This window comes from Camelus bactrianus, chromosome 3 (assembly GCF_048773025.1).
Source record: "Camelus bactrianus isolate YW-2024 breed Bactrian camel chromosome 3, ASM4877302v1, whole genome shotgun sequence".
NCBI classification, from domain to species: Eukaryota; Metazoa; Chordata; class Mammalia; order Artiodactyla; family Camelidae; genus Camelus; species Camelus bactrianus.
Genome location: NC_133541.1, coordinates 61,650,881 through 61,670,769, shown reverse-complemented (window position 1 = coordinate 61,670,769; position 19,889 = coordinate 61,650,881). Strand labels below are relative to the sequence as shown.

The 19,889-nt window shown below is 37.5% G+C and overlaps 2 long non-coding RNA genes across 4 annotated transcripts in view; one reads left to right on the top strand and one right to left on the bottom strand.

Moving 5' to 3' along the window:
* Positions 1-12,255, top strand: part of LOC123618926 (uncharacterized) — a 566,149-nt gene extending 553,894 nt beyond the window's left edge. For all 3 annotated transcript variants that reach the window (XR_012505516.1, XR_012505518.1, XR_012505517.1), the window contains exons 4-7: positions 115-273; positions 1,189-1,319; positions 5,687-5,921; positions 8,821-12,255. This is a non-coding gene — a long non-coding RNA (uncharacterized LOC123618926). The remainder of the gene's footprint in view (positions 1-114; positions 274-1,188; positions 1,320-5,686; positions 5,922-8,820) is intronic.
* LOC105074787 (uncharacterized) overlaps positions 1-19,889 on the bottom strand; it is a 455,371-nt gene that overhangs the window by 74,952 nt on the left and 360,530 nt on the right. The gene's annotated exons all lie outside the window — the stretch shown is intronic.

The following is a 19,889-nucleotide window of genomic DNA, read 5'->3' as shown; positions in this document are numbered from 1 at the left end:
ACTTTGCATGTTGAAGACATGGTTTTATAACAGAATTCCACAACTCAGAAGCTAATCTGCAAGCTTATGGAGTTACCTGATGGAATTATTCTCTGTATTACTCTGTTCCTACAGTCCTTCCTTGGCTTCCCATCTTTGGGACCAAACTGCCAAGGATATTCAATGGAACTGGCCATACTGAGCAGCAGTCTAGTGACCTACTAGAAGGCATCCTGGTGCATCCCATCTATTCAAAGAGCTCTCAAGTGTATTAACCCATGTGGCCATCAAAATGTAGGTATTCCTCTAAAGAAGAACTGAATCCACTATGATCTTTTACTTGCCTTCAGGAACACTGAAGCACAGTGAACTTGGGGGAATTGTTCCAGGACACCCAGAAAAGTATGGCAACCAGAGAAGTTAGAACCTAATGTACTTTCTTATCAAGAGAATAAGCCCTTTCACTAGCTATTCTTTTCTCTTTGGTTTAGCTTTTCTTAGCATTTCCCTTGCTTCCTCATCCACCAAAGATTCTGATCCCCATATGACCTACATTTATATCAGGTAAAATCTCATGATTATTTGGTATTCAATGAAGTGAAAAATGAGTAAGAACAGAATTTTTATGAGTTTTCCAGAACTGCTTTTTATTTTAGATGAAAATTCATTTTATATAGGAGTTATTTCTATCTTTGAGATTTGCCACCTGATAATGAATAGAAATTGAGAGTTTACCTACTAGAATTCACTCATTGAGCTTTAATACAAAGAGGCATAAAATTAGAAATTGTACTAAAGAAAGAAAATTCCATAAATGATAGAGCAACTTGTCCTGATGATTAAATTTACTTAGACTTTAGGTTTAGAAAACTATTTTTAATATCTCTGCTTTAGAATTTGGTCTAGTAGAATATGTTAGTTTATTTCTTTATAAGCTTACATCTTTCTCAATCATATTTTATATACATATATAGTATATATATGAAAGTGTATTTTATTTTTTATGAAAGTGTACTTTATTTTTTATTCAACTGTTACTTTAGCAGTGTCTGCAATTAAGAACCAGCTCACTAAATGAACTGTAATTATTGCAAATTGTGGTAAGCACCAGTAATTAAAATGTTGCAGTAATGCTAGCCAGCTTTGCTAGATGCCCTTTGAGAGTAGCATAAAATGATATTATGTCTTTAACTGGTGTTTGTATTACAGATGAGAAAACCTGGAAATGCAGGCCTTCAGAATCCTTTGGCTCAGTCTTTAGAGCATAATGTAAAGTGGGGATTAGCCGTTATCCAGTGAATTCAAACTGGGAAGATAGTCAATTTGGTTAATTCCACAGTGTAAGTGGCTTTTTCTTTAAAATGTGCAATCTTTAGGGCATAAACATACATGGCTTCCCCATGAGGGGAAAATGAACAATAAACTCTAATCTCTTCTTTGTGTTTGTGGGATGCTAACAGTAAGCCTTCTGGGTACAAAAGCAAGACAGAACTCCTTCAACACCCACCCATCTTTTGAGGATCCTCACCCAGCTGCTACCCGCAGTGAACTCTCCAGCTGTGCAGTCATTTGGCAGAGTGCACTGTCATGCATAACTTAAGCTATGTGTGTGTGTGACTCCAGTACAATTGGTGAATACAGATTGTCCACATGAAAACCCTCTAACTTATTGCAAATGAAAAGCAACTGAATCAATGGTTTTTTGGTCATGAGAATGACCTAAATGTCAGTTTTAGTATTGACTGAATCCATCCATCAACATATTAGTTTGCTTCCTTTCCAGCTTCACTTAGGTGACTTGAAAAATGACATCTGATTATGAAAAAGTGTGTGACTTAGAGATAGATGTGGTAATATGCGTGAAAATGTAAAGAACTACATATCTTTCTAAAAACAGTGCTAATGAATAGGTACTATGTCCGTAAGATTTAAGTACAACAAACCTCTGTAAGGTCCTCAGAGACCATAGACGCTTGGAAGAAGGGGAGGAGCTGTCTGTTACAAAGTGAATGACAGACATCTGCCACGCTATGATCCTGAAAGTCATCTGGTCTCCAAAAGCATTCCAACTGCAAGACCCAATGGACAGACCTCCTTGTCCTGGCTATGACAGCTTATCGGGTATTGTGGAATAGTTCTCCTGCAATAAACAATTGTGAATCTAGGCAAAAAGTAAAAATCAACTGATTTCAGACTTTGTATAACAGACAGTACAGGGATTTGGATCCTTGAGGAAAGGTAAACACACAGATTCACTCCATTATTCTGCTTAGGGACGTTTCAAATTGTAGCACAGGGAACTAGAGTCCAAACAGAGAGAACTGGTCTGTCCAATGAGAGGCAAGAGAGAACAGGTTCAAGGTTTTGACATGGCCAGAATTTGGAGAGCAGGGTATCAGAAAGCAGGGAGCAGCACAGACAAGGAGCCCCAGGAATCTGCACAGGGATCCCCTTCCATCTTTGGCCAAATAATAAGCTGCACACACGCAGAGTAAAACTCCACAAGGCCTGGAAAACCGTAGTTACTAAGGGACAATGAGAAGCATGGAGACTGTAGAGTGTACTTGGTACTGGAATACACCGGAGACCAGAGAGAGGAGAGAGGAGACAGCCAGAGTAGAGACGTCTCTCTGAAAAACCCAGTCATTCAGTTGAAATCTTAGAGAGGTCATACCTTAAGAATAGGACAAGTCTAGCCCTAAAGTGAGAGCTACTCTAGAACTATTTAAACAAAGCCTAAAACTAAGCCTCCACAGAATTAAGTTGAGCCACCAGCAAATTAACAGCCTGCTAGAACAAATCTCAACATTTTTTAAAGACAGAATAATGTAGGCTTTAAGTACCGTAGTAGTCACAACGCCCAAATTCAACCAGAATTTACTGGATATTCAAAGACAACTTTTAAAAAATGACTCACAACCAAGAAAATTAGACTGAACAGAAACAAACCCAGATGTGACACACATGTTGGAATTAGCCCAGTGACTTTAAAGCAGTTAATATATACATTTCACGAATTTAAATACAAAGGTAGTGTGTGAAAAGATGGAAATATATTCCTCAACAGAGCAATATAAACTATGAAAAGAAAAAACAATAGAAATCTTAAAACTGAAAATAATATAATTTAAATAAACATCCCAAATTCACAAAGCTTAACAGCAGATTGCACATTTTATCAGTTAATAAAAACTAAATTGGAGCACAGAGAGAAATTTATTGACTTGTGACACAGTATCAAGTGGTCTTACATTCATATGATAAGATCAGACATAGGAAATGGCAAAAGAAGTTCATGGAGGAAAAAAAATCCAAGCAGCAGTTACCTCTTTGTGGGAGGAATTAGCTGCAAAAGGACAGGAGGGAACATTTTGAGAAAGAAATGTCCCGTATTTTGATAAGTATGTGGGCCACGGAGTTGTATTTCTCAAATCTCACTGAACTATATTCTTATGGTCTGTGTTTTTCACTGTTTGTAAATTATACTTTTAATAAAAAAGGGGAAAAAATGGACAATGACCAATTAGTATTGTAATCTGATCTAAGCACCAAAATACTGGCAATCCCTTTATTATCCACGAAATCGTGTTTACCTCTAGCTCTCAGTGTGACAAATTGTTAGTTTCATCTCCTCTCTCTATAATTTTTTAAAGTCTCTTAATGATCCTTTTCTTCACTCCCTTGTTAAATATTCATGTTTCTAAGTTTCTGTCTTTGGCCCTCTTTTATTCCAATTGTATACATCCTTTCAGTATCTAGGATATGATTAGTATAGTGCAAGCATTCCGTTCTGGCTGGCTGGCTGGCTGGCTGGGTAGCTAGCTAAATAATGAGTACTCTTCTGTTTTTATTCATTTGATTTATATGTCAGCAACTCCTCCAGGTGCTAAAGATGCACTTGTGAACAAAACCAAAAAAAAAAAGTTTGTTTCTAGTGTTCACATTCTATTTATAGTAAAGTTTGGGTTCAACTACCAAGTTCAAGCATACCTACCTCCAATTTTGCCTTCTAAGTCACTGCCGGAGTAATATTAAGATCTGTATCTGATTTGTTACTCCTATATAAAATCTTTTTGATATTTAATGTTCATAAGTTTATGTATACTTTTTGGCATGTTCAACCACATCTCTACCTTAACATCCTATGTTGTAGTCATATAAATTTTGTTTTCGCTTCATCTCTCACTGTGTCTTTGCGTAAGGGATTCCATCAGTCTAGAACATCCTCCCTCCTCTCAATCTCCACTCTCAATGTCTCCCTCCAGAATCCTCCTTATTCATTCTTCAGAGATCTCTTGACATTTTCTTGACCTCACAGACAGAGTTAAAGTTTTCTCCTCAAGGTTTCTTTTCAGTACTCCCCTAGTTACTTGTGTACAGGTTTGTGTCTGTAAACTGAGTGTTGATACAGATTACCCTGTGGACATGTAAGAAAGGACGCAGTAGAAGAATTAGAGGTGCAGCACCAAACAAGGTGCTCCAGAAGAGCCTGTCTAGCGGGGAGCAGAGGGAAGAGTAGGATGTCCAAAAGCAAAATTTGAACCCAGTATTTAGGAACAGATGCCAAGGGACATTAGCCATCTACCAAATCCACAGCCACTTACCAAGTACAACAGACTGGATTCTATCCACATCCAGATGCCAGAGGCATATATCCTTGAGGCGCTAGGAATAAAAAGGGCTATAAACCAACAGATGGCTGACCAAAATTTATACAAAGATAGTTAATGACCAAGAACACTGGAAGTGGGGAACATAAGATTTTTGAGTTTGAGTGCCTTCAAATTCAAAAAACTTCTGACAAATTTTGAATTCTATTTAATCCTCAGTAGACTAGAATAATACTGTTGTCATTTAATTGGCTGTGTGATACAGGCAGCTGATAGGAGCTACTTTGGGAACATAGACTGATACCTTCTCCAAAAAAACAAAACAATACAAAAACTTGTTATACTTGTTAATAAGCCTGTTTCTCCTTTTAGGCAGTGAGGTCCTTGAAAACCACACTAAGTTCTTCTCTGTGTTTCCTATTATGTGTGCCCCATCATAGGCACTGAAAATTCTCTTTTAATAATTAACCATTTTCAGTGAGCAGAGCAGTAAATTTACACAAAGCATCCTTTAGTCCTTAAACATGTACTCTTCGTTTGGTATTGTGATGGGTTTTGTTGTCATGAGAACATTTTGCCAATTAAAATTCTGTGAAGAAAGTAATCTAAAGATGTCAAATCCAAATGTCAAACAGATTAGCTCAAAATTAATAAGCTTTATATTGCATAGATAAATAATGCTTTTTAAAAACTTGATTTAAAAAATTTTACTTTTATTTATTTTTAAATTTATAGTTGATGTACAGTATTACCTAAGTTAGAGATTTACAACATAGTGATTCACTATTTTTAAAGGTTATATTCCATTAGTAATTGCCACAAAATACTGGCTATATTCCCTGTATTCTATGATACATCCCTGTAGCTTATTTATTTTATACATAATAGTTTGTACATCATAGTCCCCTACCCCTATTTTGCCCTCCTCACTTCCCTCTCTATTGGTAACCACTGATTTATTCTCTGTATCTGTGAGTCTGTTTCTTACTTGTTATATTCACTAGTTGGTATTATTTTTCATATTTTACATATAAGTGATATCATACAGTATTTATCTGTCTTATTTCACTTAGCATTTCTGATTTCCTCTTTCTCAGTTTATTCTCTCAATTTGGTGGAACACCTTCTGATACCTTCTTGAGAGCAGTGCATGGGAGTGGAGTCATAGAAGAGTGCAAGACGGAGGAGTATAAAGACCCTGAGCTCACTTCCTCTCACGAGCACACCAAAATCACAACTATTGGCAGAACAACTGTCAATTAAAAACATTGGAATCTACCAGAAAAAATCTTCTATAGCTAAAGACATAAAGAAGGAACCATAACGAGACAGGTAGGAGGAACGGACTGGCAATATAATCGAGTGTCATACCCCCAGGTGGGAGACCCACAAACTAGAAAATAATTACATTGCAGGGGTTCTCCCCAAGGAGCTAGAGGTCTTAGCTCCATGACGGGCACCCTAGCCCAGGCGTCTTGCAACAGGAAGATGAGCCCCCAGAGCATATGGCTTTGAAGGCCAGTGGAACTTACTACTTTCAGGAGTCCTAGAGGGCTATGGAAAATAGTCCACTCCTAAAGGGCACACACAAAATTTCACATACTTTGGGACCCAGGGAAGAAGCAGTAATTTGATAGGAGCCTGGGTCAGATCCACCTGCTAATCCTGGAGAGTCTCCCAGAGACAACTGCAGCTCACCCTAAGGACACGGACACTGGCAGCAGCCATTCTTGGGAGCTCATGCTATCACATGGCCCCTGGTGCTAGAAAGTGCCATTGTGGAATCCTCCTCCTAGCTTATTAGCCCCAGGACACAGCCCTGCCCTGGCCCTTCTGCCTGTAGGCAGCAGTGCTGGGACGCCTCAGGCCAAGCAACTAACTGGGTGGGGACACAGCCCCACTCATGAGCAGACAGGCTTCCTAAAGACCCTTTGAGCCCACAACTGCCTCTGGGCCTGGCCCTGCCCACCAGAGGGCCCAGGACCCAACTCCACCCACCAGTGGGCAGGCACCAGTTCCAGAATGCCCTGGGCCCCAGGCCTGCCCTCCAGGAAGCCTGCTCTAGTCTCTGGATCAGCCTCACCCACCAGGGGACTGACAACAGACACAAGAAAACCACAGTCCCTCAGCCTGTGGCCCAGCCTGCCCTAGGACCAGCTGGGCCCTGGCCCCGCCCATCAGCAGGCCAACCCCAGCTTTGTGGCACTCTAGACCCTGTGCTCAACTGTGTCGAGAGCCCTCCTCTCCTACCAGAGATCTGACACCAGCTCTGGGACCCTGGGCCTTGCAACCAGACTCCAAAACCCGGCTCTGCCCAGGACCTGGTCTCACCCACCAGTGGGTGAGCAACAGCCCTGGAGTCTTCTGGACCCTGACTCCACCACCAGTGAGCTAGCACTAGCCTTGGGGACCCCCAGGGTTCCACACTTAGCCAACTCCCGACCTGGTCCTGCCAACCAGTGGCTAGCAGCCACCACACAAAGCAGGGCCTGGCTTCTTTACTCTGTATTTTTCATCTCATGACTGATTATTCTAGTATCAGTTATAATTACTATTTAAGTGTATGAAGTATTTTGTCCATGCTGTTCTGTGGAACACTGACTCAAGGAAATATTAACAGATGTACCATGTAAGGAGAGAAATTTTAGAAGCACAGCCATTCTGATCTCTCTCTAGAAGAGTCACAATGCACACCAATTTATTAGTCTACAAGGAATTCTATGGGGGAGAGGGTGATTTTTAATACATAGACCTCCACACAGTTCATCACAAAATACTTTCTTTACGACAAGTTAATAACCTTTGGGGCAATGGTTTCTAAGGGTAACAGTTTAAGAGATTTCTTCTAAAGAATAGTAACTGTGTTCTTTACAAAGACATGGAACCAAATGTAATGAAATTATGGTAGGCCTCAGATTCAGAAGTCACAGGTTCAAACCAGTTATGACTCTCATTCTGGGAAAGTTCTTTAATCACTCTGAAGATTATAAAGATGTCTCATAGGTACAGGGTGCACAACAAATACTGGTTTTATTTTTCTTACTTTATAATCCCCTTCCATATTCTGATGATGGACCAAATACTGGACTAGGAGGCCAGCTGGGGCTGACCATCCCTTAAACAAGTAGGGTGTCTTGCTGGTAGCACCTGTGCTTCTGGGGAGCCAGGTGGGGCAGAGTGATACTGAGACCAGGCAGAAGATAAGTGGGGAAGTGGTTATTCCACCCACACATTCTCACATGTTACAAAATGCAGCTGGTGATTATTCTCTCAGGAGACGGCTACTAGCATGCTTACCAATGAAAACAAGTTCTCGTGTCTTGTTTGGCACGTGTGTCTTAATTACTGACCCCTTCTCTGGGGAATGCAACAAGGAACTTCTCTCCTTTTCTGTGAAACAATTATAAAATTGGCCAGAAGATTTAAGGCAATAATTTTCAGACATAATACCTGGAGGTTTCTTTAGGCTGTAAGCACAGTATGAGCTGTAGGGTTTTTCTTTTAAATTATCCAGTGCTAGTTATAAATCAAAATGTTGAGTGAGTACTGTATCTTTTGAATTTCATGAAGTTGTGAACAGATATGCCTTCTCACAAATTTTAAACAGATGAGGCTTTAACCTAAGAGCCTTTTAAATCAGTTTCTTCATCTTGCTGTGTCCTAAGAAAAGACTGGCATGGGCAAGCATTTTGGTGCAAGGAGTGTCCTGATTAGAACAGAGCTTTAGTCCCATTGTGCCCTCTCCCCAGCCCACCTCTACCCATGGCAAAGCATGAGCCGAAGAACACACAAGCTGTATCTTCCTTAGGAAAAAATTCACGTTGTCAGTTTTCCCCACAAATCAAACATAGCTTCATAAAGATCACAGCAAATTGAGGATTATGGGTTAAAACTTGCAAAAGACTGAAAACTAAATTTAAAAAATAAAACTGGATTTTTCTCTTGACAATCTAGAGTAATGTTATAGGATCCAGAACCTACACATTTGTAGGGAGTAGTTCTGTAGTCAAACCCAATGTCAGAAATATTGTGGCTGGTAGGGTGCCTCTGCGTGGTGTGGATGCCTGGGTTTGATAAGCACACGGAAATCTCTACAAATAAAAAGTCAACCCAGTGATGTTACTCATCCTTTCTCTCTTTTTTTCATCTCTTTCCTTCTTTCCTCCCTTCCCTACCTCCCTTTCTCTCTTTCCCCTACTCTCTCTCCTTGTGTCTCTCTCTCTCTTTCTAGAGAATATGAAACAGTTCCAGATGGTGAGCAAGTGGACAGACTCAAACAAGCTGCAAAGCTTGCTGGCACGAGAGAACCTGCTCCGTGGTGACATACAAGTGCAGAATCCCCACAGTCCTGCTTCCTGATGAAACTGGAAAGAACAAACCAACAATAGAGAAATGAGTACTGTAATTTATCTTGGAGGCCATTTAGGTTGTTTATCCCAAACTACATTTTGATTCCAGTTACAGTTTAATTATGAGTATTTGTTCTCTAACAGAGACTAAACAAAGGGTAACTATTTTCTTTTATCTTTTTCTTTGTTATGAAAATTTCAGTTTCATGTTTGCCTCTCCTCTCTCTTTAAATAGTGTCTCATGCTATGTAAACGCACTCAGCTCAATTTCTTCCCATTAGGATGAAGTCTCTAAAACAAACTAACAGTAAGAAAGAGCAGAAGTTTTTACATATAAGAAATGTGTGACTTAAGAATGCCTTATGTATTTCCTTAAGCTTTTATTGCATATATGTGACAATGTAAATTTTCAGAGTGGAAGAAGCCCACTGAGCTTTGATACCCATAACTGGCAAGCTGTTTTGTTTCTGATCATGAAATCGGAAGTTAATAAAGATACAGAACGAGTGTGGGTTCTGCTCATTCTCTTCTGTGTGCTTCACACAGCTTCTGTCCCAGACCAGCGCTGACACATCTGCCTGGTCTCAGAGCCCACATTCTAGTTACGGAACATGTTCTGTATCTGTTTTTGCAACTGTTCCAACTCTACTTTCAATACGTAATTTTTACCAAATACTTTGCTGAGGAGATTTTTCTTCCATCTAAAACCCCCTGTACTGTACCTGCTGCTGCTTCCTCAGGTGGGAAATAATGTTTCCCTCTATATGTCCTGTACATAAACCCTCTGAGACTTGCTCAGCCATCTCTGGGTTCCACGCAAATTGTAGTGATGAAGAGTATTTAATAACCACTCCTTTTTAGGCAGAAAAAAACAAAACAAAACAAAACACTTCCAGATTGGGTTGAAGCTGAAATCAAATCCTACATTGCTTAATTGATTAATAATTAAAAATTTTAAATATATAAACTGTTGTGTGTAATAATTTTAAAAACTCCTTTGCTATAGAGGATCCATAATTTTAATATTTAATTCACACTTATGACCATGGAAGTAATACATTTTAATTGTTTTCAACTATCACTTGCATTATTGATCAGTTTTTTTTTTTTTTAAGTAAAACTTTATTTTGGGGTCAATTCTGTATTTTTGACCTTACTCCCACTGCAGTCTGTGTTTTGCACTTTCTTGCTTTTTATTTTGTCATAAAAGATTTTCATATTTCAGTTCAGATCAACTAGGGCTGCCATATGAGTTCAGCGATACTATCTAACACAGTTGATAAAAATTTTGAATAAAGAAGAAATAAGCATAGCTTTAGTTTATCAGTGATAATATGGATTTCATTCTATATGTAACAGTAAATGTAGATTGCATTAAGTTGGTTTTATTTTTCAGAAATCTGTCTTTGATCTTTGAGCAGTGAAAAGTACTTTGAAATACATATTCAATGTTCAGTTTTTATTGATCCCAATTCAAACTCCTCTGCCTACAGTCCACATATTCCACATGACACCAGATGTTTTCAGATAAGGGGTTGAGGGCATTTGCTTTGGACTGACAAAATTCCAGATTAAAATCTCAATTTATCTATTTACTACCTGTTAGATGTTCAAGTCACTTAAATGTCTGAGTCTCACTTTTCCAACCCTAAAATACAGATACTAATATTTACCTCATAGGTGTGTCATCAGTTTTATAAAATATAAACTTATAAACATATATACTATAAAATAGAAATATTCAGAAAACACATGGAACAGGATAATTATGGTTATTATTAATACTGTTATTTCCATGCAATAATTTGACACAAATTTTAATTCAATAAATTTGAATATTTAAAATAGCACTTCTACTTAAATGGATTTGTAAGTTAGCAAAAAATGTTATTCTACCAAGAAAATGAACATCATACTTAGGCACTGACTTCTTGAAAACTATATTTAAAGGAAGGTTTTTTATTACATGGTGACAACTATAAAATTTTAATATAATCATTAAAAGAAGGGGCTTTCTCATGGTTTCTCAACTTGAAATGTTTAAAGCATCATAGGACAAAACTTTGAAAGGAAGTTACTTTTATGGATACCTGAGGGCTCCTGGATCTACCTTGGAGACCCACATTTAAAAAAAAAAAAAGCTGATTTCTTCTAAAGGGTAATGTAACCTTTAATTTGAAATACGATTATATTTTTTGTCAAGAAATTTCAGAATGAGAACGAGATTGAGTCTACTTTGAGATTAAGATGTTGAATAACTTTCTCAAAGCTTATTTTTAAACACATTACTCTGCATTTATTTAGTGTTTAAGTATGTGCTACCCACATGGTCATGAGCTCATATACATTCAGAACTCTGCCAGTGAACTTCCAGTGAGATACTCACAGGGGCACCTTCACTGATGTAACATCAAGGGCCCCCAACTCTTACAGTCAGTCAGTGAGTTAATATAGAAGGTCAAACGGCAGACCTACCATTGGAAAGAGAATCTCAAAATATAAATATAATTTACTTAAATAGACTATATTTATTTGCTGGAAGTAAATTTTCTGAAAAGAAAGCTCATGATCTGGACCGTCTGGTTCAAAAGTGAGTATTTGGTGACTCTATTTACAACAAACACTTATCAAGTGCTAGCCAGGAACCAGGCAAGGTGCTGGAGACCCACCAATGAGTAGAATACATATTCCTGTCCTAAAGGATATCACTATTTCTGGAGACAGATGCATAACAAATATTTGGAGCATGTTAATTGTTACTGCAGAGAATGTGTATGGTCCATGGAGACACAGTTGGAGAGTACACAGCCCAGATTCTACTAAACCAGTTTGTGGGAAAATTCTTAGAGGAGGTGGTATAGTCAGGAGGGACATGCAGACAACAAAGGGACAAAGCCATAGCTTGATAAGAGAAGAATCAACGTTGCTTCAGTTATAAGCTTCTCTTTAGTTCCTGTGAGAAACAGAGATCAATATCTGAGCAACACTGACTTAAATGTGGCAGGTAATTGACAGAGCCTATTTAGGCTTGGATAAAATGGAAAAGAAACTCTCAGGCGGAAACTACTTTACTTTTTGTTTTCCAGATAGTCTGTTTGCTGCTGCCCTACCACTGGTTTGAAAACAGATTTTTGAAGCATTGTCTGCTTAGTATCTCCTGGTTTATCCTTCGCTTTGAACTAAGAGTTACTGCGAAGAGTTCATATGTTTCTGCTGCTTCTCCTGTCTCAGTTACTTTATATAGAGAAACTCTCTTTCTTTTTAAATGTAATGAATAAAATACATTTTTTTAATAAATAAAACTATGCCTAATGGACTTTTTTTCTTTTGAATCTATCTTAATGAGGAGGCATTTGCAGTATGCGGCTACCCTCCCAAAGAACTACAATGGTAGGAAACTGGCTACATGCAGAACTCATTTTATGCTGCCAAACCCTTGCAGCCTCCTCAAATTGTCAACAGGAAGTGGGAGTTCCTTGACCACAAAACCTTTGGAATTGCTAGTGTATTTTGAAAATACAGTGAATGGGATTTCCTAATGCCTCCTCTCAGAGTGTGGCAACTGGGGTGGTGACCAGAGAATTCTTGAGACTGCGCCCTCAGGTCTGGACCGTGTTTCCTGTTCATTATCCTGTAGCCTGATGCTGGTAGTTTTAAAGTTCCAATACAAGGAACATCTGTTTGAAACTTTTTTTTTTTCTTTTTAGCACTGAAGAGAATTCTCACTGACTGTTGGGGTGGGCTTTACCGATGAGATAATATTAATTTCTGTCATTCTTTGGATCATGCTGATATATGCAGAGAGAGCTGTTTTTGAATGCAAAACAATAAATGCAATGTATTAAATAGTACTGACTGTATACTCTAACACATAGACCACTGCAGTCACAAACAACCAAGTAGAAGCATAAAACTTTATCAGTCTGGGTCCCCTAGAGGCAGATGTGAAGACAGAACAGGAAGCGCAAGTGATTTATTGGAAGAAATGCCTGTGGAAAATAGAGGAGAGAGTAAGCAAAAAGGGAGGGAAGACTTTCACAGGTGTCATACTGCATCACAGTCTGAAAGAAGAGGGGCAAGAAAGAAGAGTCTTGAGTTAAAAGAGACCCAGATGGCTGTGCAGCTCTTGGAAAGTCTTAGCTGGGCCAATGGGTAGCCCCAGGGCAAAAACTGACCATTAGCTGGGGAGCTGCAACAAGGCTGGAGTCAAGTTTCCCTACAGTGCTCTGTCACTGACTGACAGAACACAACCTCAGCATGAATGAACACGTGGCAGCTGAACACTGTCAGGTAACTCCTCACAGCGGGTTCTCTCTGAAGGAAGATCCTGAGCAGGGCACATCCATGGCTGCCATACTGGTCTTTCACAGTATTTTCCTTCCTATCATGGAAGTCTCACTTACAAGGGAAAAAAAAAAAGGCGGGGGTAGATTTCAAAAACCATTACACTATAACTACAGCACTATTTTGTAGTAATTTTCACAAAATAATTATTTAAAGTTTATTGAAAGAAATAAATTTAAAAGTTCCACTAAAAGAAAGTCTTGCTAAAAGTGTTAATTATTTAAGACTGATAGTTTGACCTTAAAATATCTTAGAGTCATTTAATTTTTCCAACACTAATGTGAAGTTTGCAAATATAATTAAAGATACATTTTGTTTGAAAAAAAGTTTATGATTTTATTTCATTATTGCATTAAAAAGGAGAATACTCTTGCCCTATGAGACAACATGGATGGACCCTGAAGGCATTATGCTAAGTGAAGCAATGAGACAGAGAAAAACCAATACTGTATGATCTCACTTATAATGTGGAATCTAAAAACAAACAAAAAGCTCATAGATACGGAAAACAGATTGGTGGTTGCCAAGAGGTGGGGGGAAGGGGATGGGGAGATGGGAGATGGGCAAAATGGGTGATGGTGGTCAAAAGGCACAAACTTCCACAATTAGAAAATAAATAAGCCCTGAGGATGTAACGAATAGCGTGGTGACCATAGTTAATAATAATGTATATTTGAAAGTTTTAAGGAAAGTAGATCATTAAAGTTCTTATCATAAGGAAAATATTTGTAACTGTATGGTGATGGATGTTAGACTTACTGTGATGATCATTTCACAATATATAAAAATATCATTTGTACACCTGAAACTAATGTAATGTCATATGTCAATTATATCTCAATAAAAAAGAAAGAATAAGTAACAGTATCAATCAGGAAGAATGTTTGAAGAATTCTGAATAATCTGTCAGGCAGTATGGGAATTATATAAAGGGAGACTAGGGAGACTAGACATGGAGTTTTGTATACCCTATCCTACATGGAGTCTTCAACTGGAACTAGTGGTAACAGAATATCTTGATAGAAGGGGAAAAAAGAAAAATACATGATCCAACATATACATGGTATACAAAGTATGTCATAAAACATGTTTTAGAAGAAAAGTTAATGATGGGAGAAAATACCCAACACTAATATTAAGAGGAGTCAAATAATGAAGAACAGTCCAAAAAGGTCAGTCCTATTGCCAAATTTATACACCAGTAAATTTTGACAATATTTACCCCTGGGTATTAGGATTATATTTTTGTTTGCTTGGTATTCATATTTGCAAATGTTCTACAATAAAAATGTATTGTTCTTGTAATTCTGAGTTAGAGTTAAGGGTAATAGCAGACAAGTTCATACATACACATACACAATCACTAATGCTCACATCACAACAGCAGCAAGTCAACAGGAGGATATTTGACATACACCTTCCTTGCACCATGTAAATGCATTATACAGTCAAAACTAACATGTTGAAACATGTTTGTGTGTTTAGTTTTATTTTGATGAAGCTTCCTTCTAAAACTGTAAAGTCCTCAAACTTCTAAACTATGGTCCAGAACAAAAATACCCAATTCCATCCAATTCCAGCAAACAACATTGGCTTTCATGTGAGGTCATAGTCTCTTCCAATTTTTCTTAACTTTACACTGTGTTTGTGGTTATTTTTGACTTGAAACTTAAACTGTTTACCAAATATGTATAAAGAAGTAAGACTGAAAGTGCTAGTAAAAGGCGACATAAGATACATGACTACAATAGAAAATTGGATGAAGAAATCTTTTTAACTGATAATGGGTAGAAGATTACAAATTTGTACAGAATATATTGTTCAAGAGAAAATATCATAAAAAAGGACAAAAATTGATGCTTTGGAACCTAAGAATCAAATTGGCCAGCTGTGGAGTAAGGGACCCATGTGACGTTTGTGTTGAGATCATCAAGAAGCTGGAGTACATGCTTCAGCAGATACTCAAAGTAGGGGAAAGTGGTTTATTCTGGAAAAACGATGCTTAACAGAATTTATACCACCAATAAGAAAAGGAATATATCTACTAGAAAATGCACCCACAGACCACCAGCTTGTACTCCTGCCAGGCAGCACTGATTTGGGAACAGATGGAGTCATGGGTAGAGTCTTCTCTTTAGCAGAGAAAGTCCTCTATATAAGAGGTAATATTTTCCCCAAATCTGAGTAGACATAAACTCCTTGAGAGCCAAAAGTACAAGAAAGTTTAGAAATGCAAGAGCATTTATACATTCCATTTGCCTTTTGCTACAACACAGATCCTTGTTATTAATGCAAATATCTCAAACAGCAATTAAATTGAAGTATTCTGTATGGATAACCACCTCAAAGTAGATCATTAAAGTGCTGTTTCCTTAAAGCAGGCCAACCTAAACAGTAACATAAAAACAGGCGTTTCATAAAAATAAAAAAATGTAAATTTTATGAAATGTGAAATATTTTGAATTCTTTATTCCAATTCAACCTTTCTAACTAAAAATAACTCCAATAATCATATCAGTTTTAAGGCTAAATTAAGAACATGGAAAGTATCAGGAACAGTTAGTAGGTGCTACAGTTTGACCCAGCTGAAGCTTTCATTTTGTAGAAACACAAAATGTTAGATTTGGGATTAGAAAATCTTGGTAGTGTCTTATCTGAGGAATCTTTTCTATACAATTTTTAGATGAGTGAATGGTTCAGACTGTTTCAGTCCTTTCCATGCTGCCTGAGGCCATTACTCCCTCACCCACAGGAGAAAACCAGAATTGTAGAGGCTTGTATAAAAGAGTTTTATCACCTTTTCTCCTTCTTCCTTTTCTCTCTGGCTTTACCAACTTTTCATGCATTGAGCATTTCAACCTCTCTATTTGTGTGTGTGTCTTTATCACAGCCCCTGTCATAATCTGGATAATTTCTAGGTGCATCTAGACATGGGAACCAGTACACCAGTTTTTCTTTTTTGTTAACCTCAAGGCGAAATCCCTTCATCACCTAGCAGCGCAGCCATCCATTACCAGAGCCACACCTCTGACACAATCATCTTCAGAACTGCTGTACTTTATAGAAATACTCAATTTTTATCTGTCACTTTCTCAGGATGGTCTCCAGGATTCAGAAATAAAGAAGGCTTATGGAGAAATCAAATTCATATACGTCTTAACAATCTTAAAAGCTATGAGAAAGAATAGATAAATTACTTACAAAGAAATGACAATTAAACTGACAGCATCAATAGACACTAGAAACAAATGGAATAGTGTTTTCAAAGTGCTAGGGGAAAATGCCTGTCAAATTAAACTTCTATGATCAGAATTAATGAGTGAAGGTGAAATACCGATACTTTCAGACACACAGTCTAAGAGTTACTCTGCTCATAGACTCTCACTAAATGAACTACCACATTTCACTGGTTTTAAGATGTCATCAATTGTATAATGCACCAATAAAAGAAAAATGCTATTAATTAAACTATGATAGCCCTCAACTGTAAAGTGCATCCTAATTACAGAGATGTTAAAAATATAAAAAACCTGTAACAGATAATGAATTAAAAGTGAACAGAGGGAATACTTCATCAAGATGGAATGAACCCTGGAGACAGAATAAGAAGAAACAATATTGAGCAAAGAAACTGGTAAACATATTTGTAAATACAAGTAAAACCTAACAATAGCTAATAATAATAATAACTAACTGTGTGACTTTAGAACAAGACTGAGCTCAAATACCAGTCAACACTAACACGGAAGAGAAGGAAGAGACCATGTTAATGATTGTCTACAATCTTTATATAATTTGGGGAAAGGTTAGCAATACTCTTGGGCATTGTTAAATATGTTAAACATTTTGATGGGTACCTCTACGAAAATAAAAAAATGTTTAATGTTCAAATTAAAGTAAAAATATAGAAATCTTTATTCATATAACTGAATATAGCATTTAGAATGAATGACTTAGACATATCTATAAATAGACATAAATCTCAAAAAATGATAAATAAAAATACAAGCTCTAGTATAACACTGATAGCTTAAATCTAAAATATTTTAAACTAATATTTTAGAATACTATATGTGCATTTATGTATGCATGTGGTATGTATGTGTGATGCATATGAAAATACTGAATGGGAAGATATTCACCAAATCTATGACTGTTAATGACTTTTGAAGAGGAGGGGAGAGGAAAAACACCAGGGATGGAAACAGAGGGGACTGAACTCTATCTATAATGTCCTATTTTTTTATGTTAGAGAAATTGATGAGAACTTCATCGAATAGTGGTGCTAAGTTTTAGGTGCTGAGACCATAGAGGTTTGCTATATTTTTCCTATAATCGTCTATATTTTGAGCTTTTAAACACTAGTATAACACCAATTTTAAAAAACCATTATCTTCCTCCCCAGGTCTGATCCTCTTCCTGTGTATTTACCCACGCCAAGAAAATGGAAAGCTGTTCTTTCTCCAGCCAAGCAATCTCCAATTCCTCCCATTCTAGCCCTTCAGCATCTCTTGATCTCATTTTATTTTTCTCTGCCTTCAGTCGTGCTTCTCTCCCCACGCACAAGCTATTTTCCAAATTGCAGCAGAAGTGACCTTTTTTAGAGGGAACGATATCTGGAATGTAACCCCCCTACCTAAACTTCTTCACCACTCTTCAAACACCACAGCAAAACATGTAAGGCTGTACCTAATCTGTCTCTGAACACCTATTTAAGATCATGTCTTTTCCCTTTGTACTCCAGACTCCAGCTAACCCAGTTGGCTCTTACGAAGATGCGGCTGCTTCCCATCCGCCTGAAGCACGCTCTCCAGCCCTCTTCCTGTCCTCTCGCCATCTGTCCTCTGGACCAGCACACCCCAACCAGTCCTGAAAGATTTGATTCCACTCAGATGTCACCTCCCAGAAGAGCATCTTTGTCCCCCTCAAGGCTGTCTTCATTGTATTTTTTATGTCTCCCACTTCCTCCAACTACGAGGTTTAGCCCATCATAATGAAACTGCATTATTTTCTAACTTCTCTGACTTTGAATTTCTTGAGGGAATGGACTCCATAATTACTAGCAAAGCAGTTACCATTTACTGATTGCTGAATATTATTCAGGCCCTGTCCTGTGCTAGGTGACTTGTCTGAATGTTCTTATATAACCTACCCAACAACTCTCCAAAAAAAAATTCACTTTCCCTGTCAGTATAAAAATGCTCAGAGGTTAGGTGTCCAGGGAGAATGTTATCCCACTCTTTGAGTACCATAGCTACTAAATAATACAGCTCAGCTTCAACTCCAGATGTTTTCACTCAAAAACATTCATCATTAACCACAATCTCTGACCATTAGTCCCCAAATCCTTGTACAACAGCACCTCATACATGGCAGGCACTCAATGTACATATTTTAAATAAAGGAACTAGGGAGAGAAGAAGAGGGAGAAAGGCTGAGGGGGAGAGGGAAGAATGCTGGCGGCAGGGAGGTGAAAGGAAAGAAAGTTGAGTTACATGCAGTTTCAGGACACTAGTACAAACTGTCTTTACAACCATTATTCCAATTGTAAGAGGCTGGGAGTGCATCTCCCTAATCAAGTAAATGGAACAAAATTACGATAAATGTTAATCTATAGGTGTGTTAAGAGTTAAAGAATGTATCATTCTTGCATTCTTTGAAAGAAAATACGAAGAACCAGCTAAGATATTTGCCATTTCTAACCAATTAGTTTGATGAATGTAGCTTCTATAATTCTGATATGAAGACATCTGGACAAATATTCTGTAGTTTTACCTGCCAGGAATATTAAGGTTTCCTAAGAGATTTCAGTCTTATAAAAATTGTTTTTAAAAAGATGAGTAAGAAGTGAATGGAGTAGGTTGATCACTTATGTAATATTATGAAGACCCCAAAATAAATTTCTACTGGTTTGCCATTATGGAAATAACAATTCCACTGAAATATGAGACAATGAATTTGCCTAGAACATTATATATAATTCATTTGACTATTGTGGTGCTTCCTATATGTGAGTACTGACTATTTGCTGAGTTAGGTGAGAAAATAGACTTTTTAAAAAGTATTTTTAAGATTGAATACTCGGTAACAAACCCAAAATACACAGTGGCTTTTTTTTACTCAGTGAAATATTTGATACTGGTATTTGACTTTTAAAGAACAATACAGGGTTTTCTCTTTGAAAATAGTCTAACAGTGGGGTCACTTGGGAATGGAGAAGAAAATGGGTCTCATCCTAACACCCCACTTTCAAATCTTCAGCATAGCAAGGATTCCTCATTCCTTAATCTGGGTTTTAAATGTGGATGGCACACTATATGGACAAAAGAGTGAGGAAGGAAACCTCTAGGAGGAAATTAGAAGTAAATGCTGAGATTTTTCTTACCTCTATTACCTATGTGGGAGACAAAATATTCCTGAGTAATAATAAAAATTCAAATTTGGATATTTTCTATTTATATCCCACTGACCATGTATAGATTTCCTTGGGAGAGGAGTTGATAAATGAAAATATGGTCTAAGTATATGCCAGTATAGTAACTGAAAATGCCAACAAACAAGCAAATTTCCATATTTTCCCCTATATAGATTTAATTATTTGACAAAT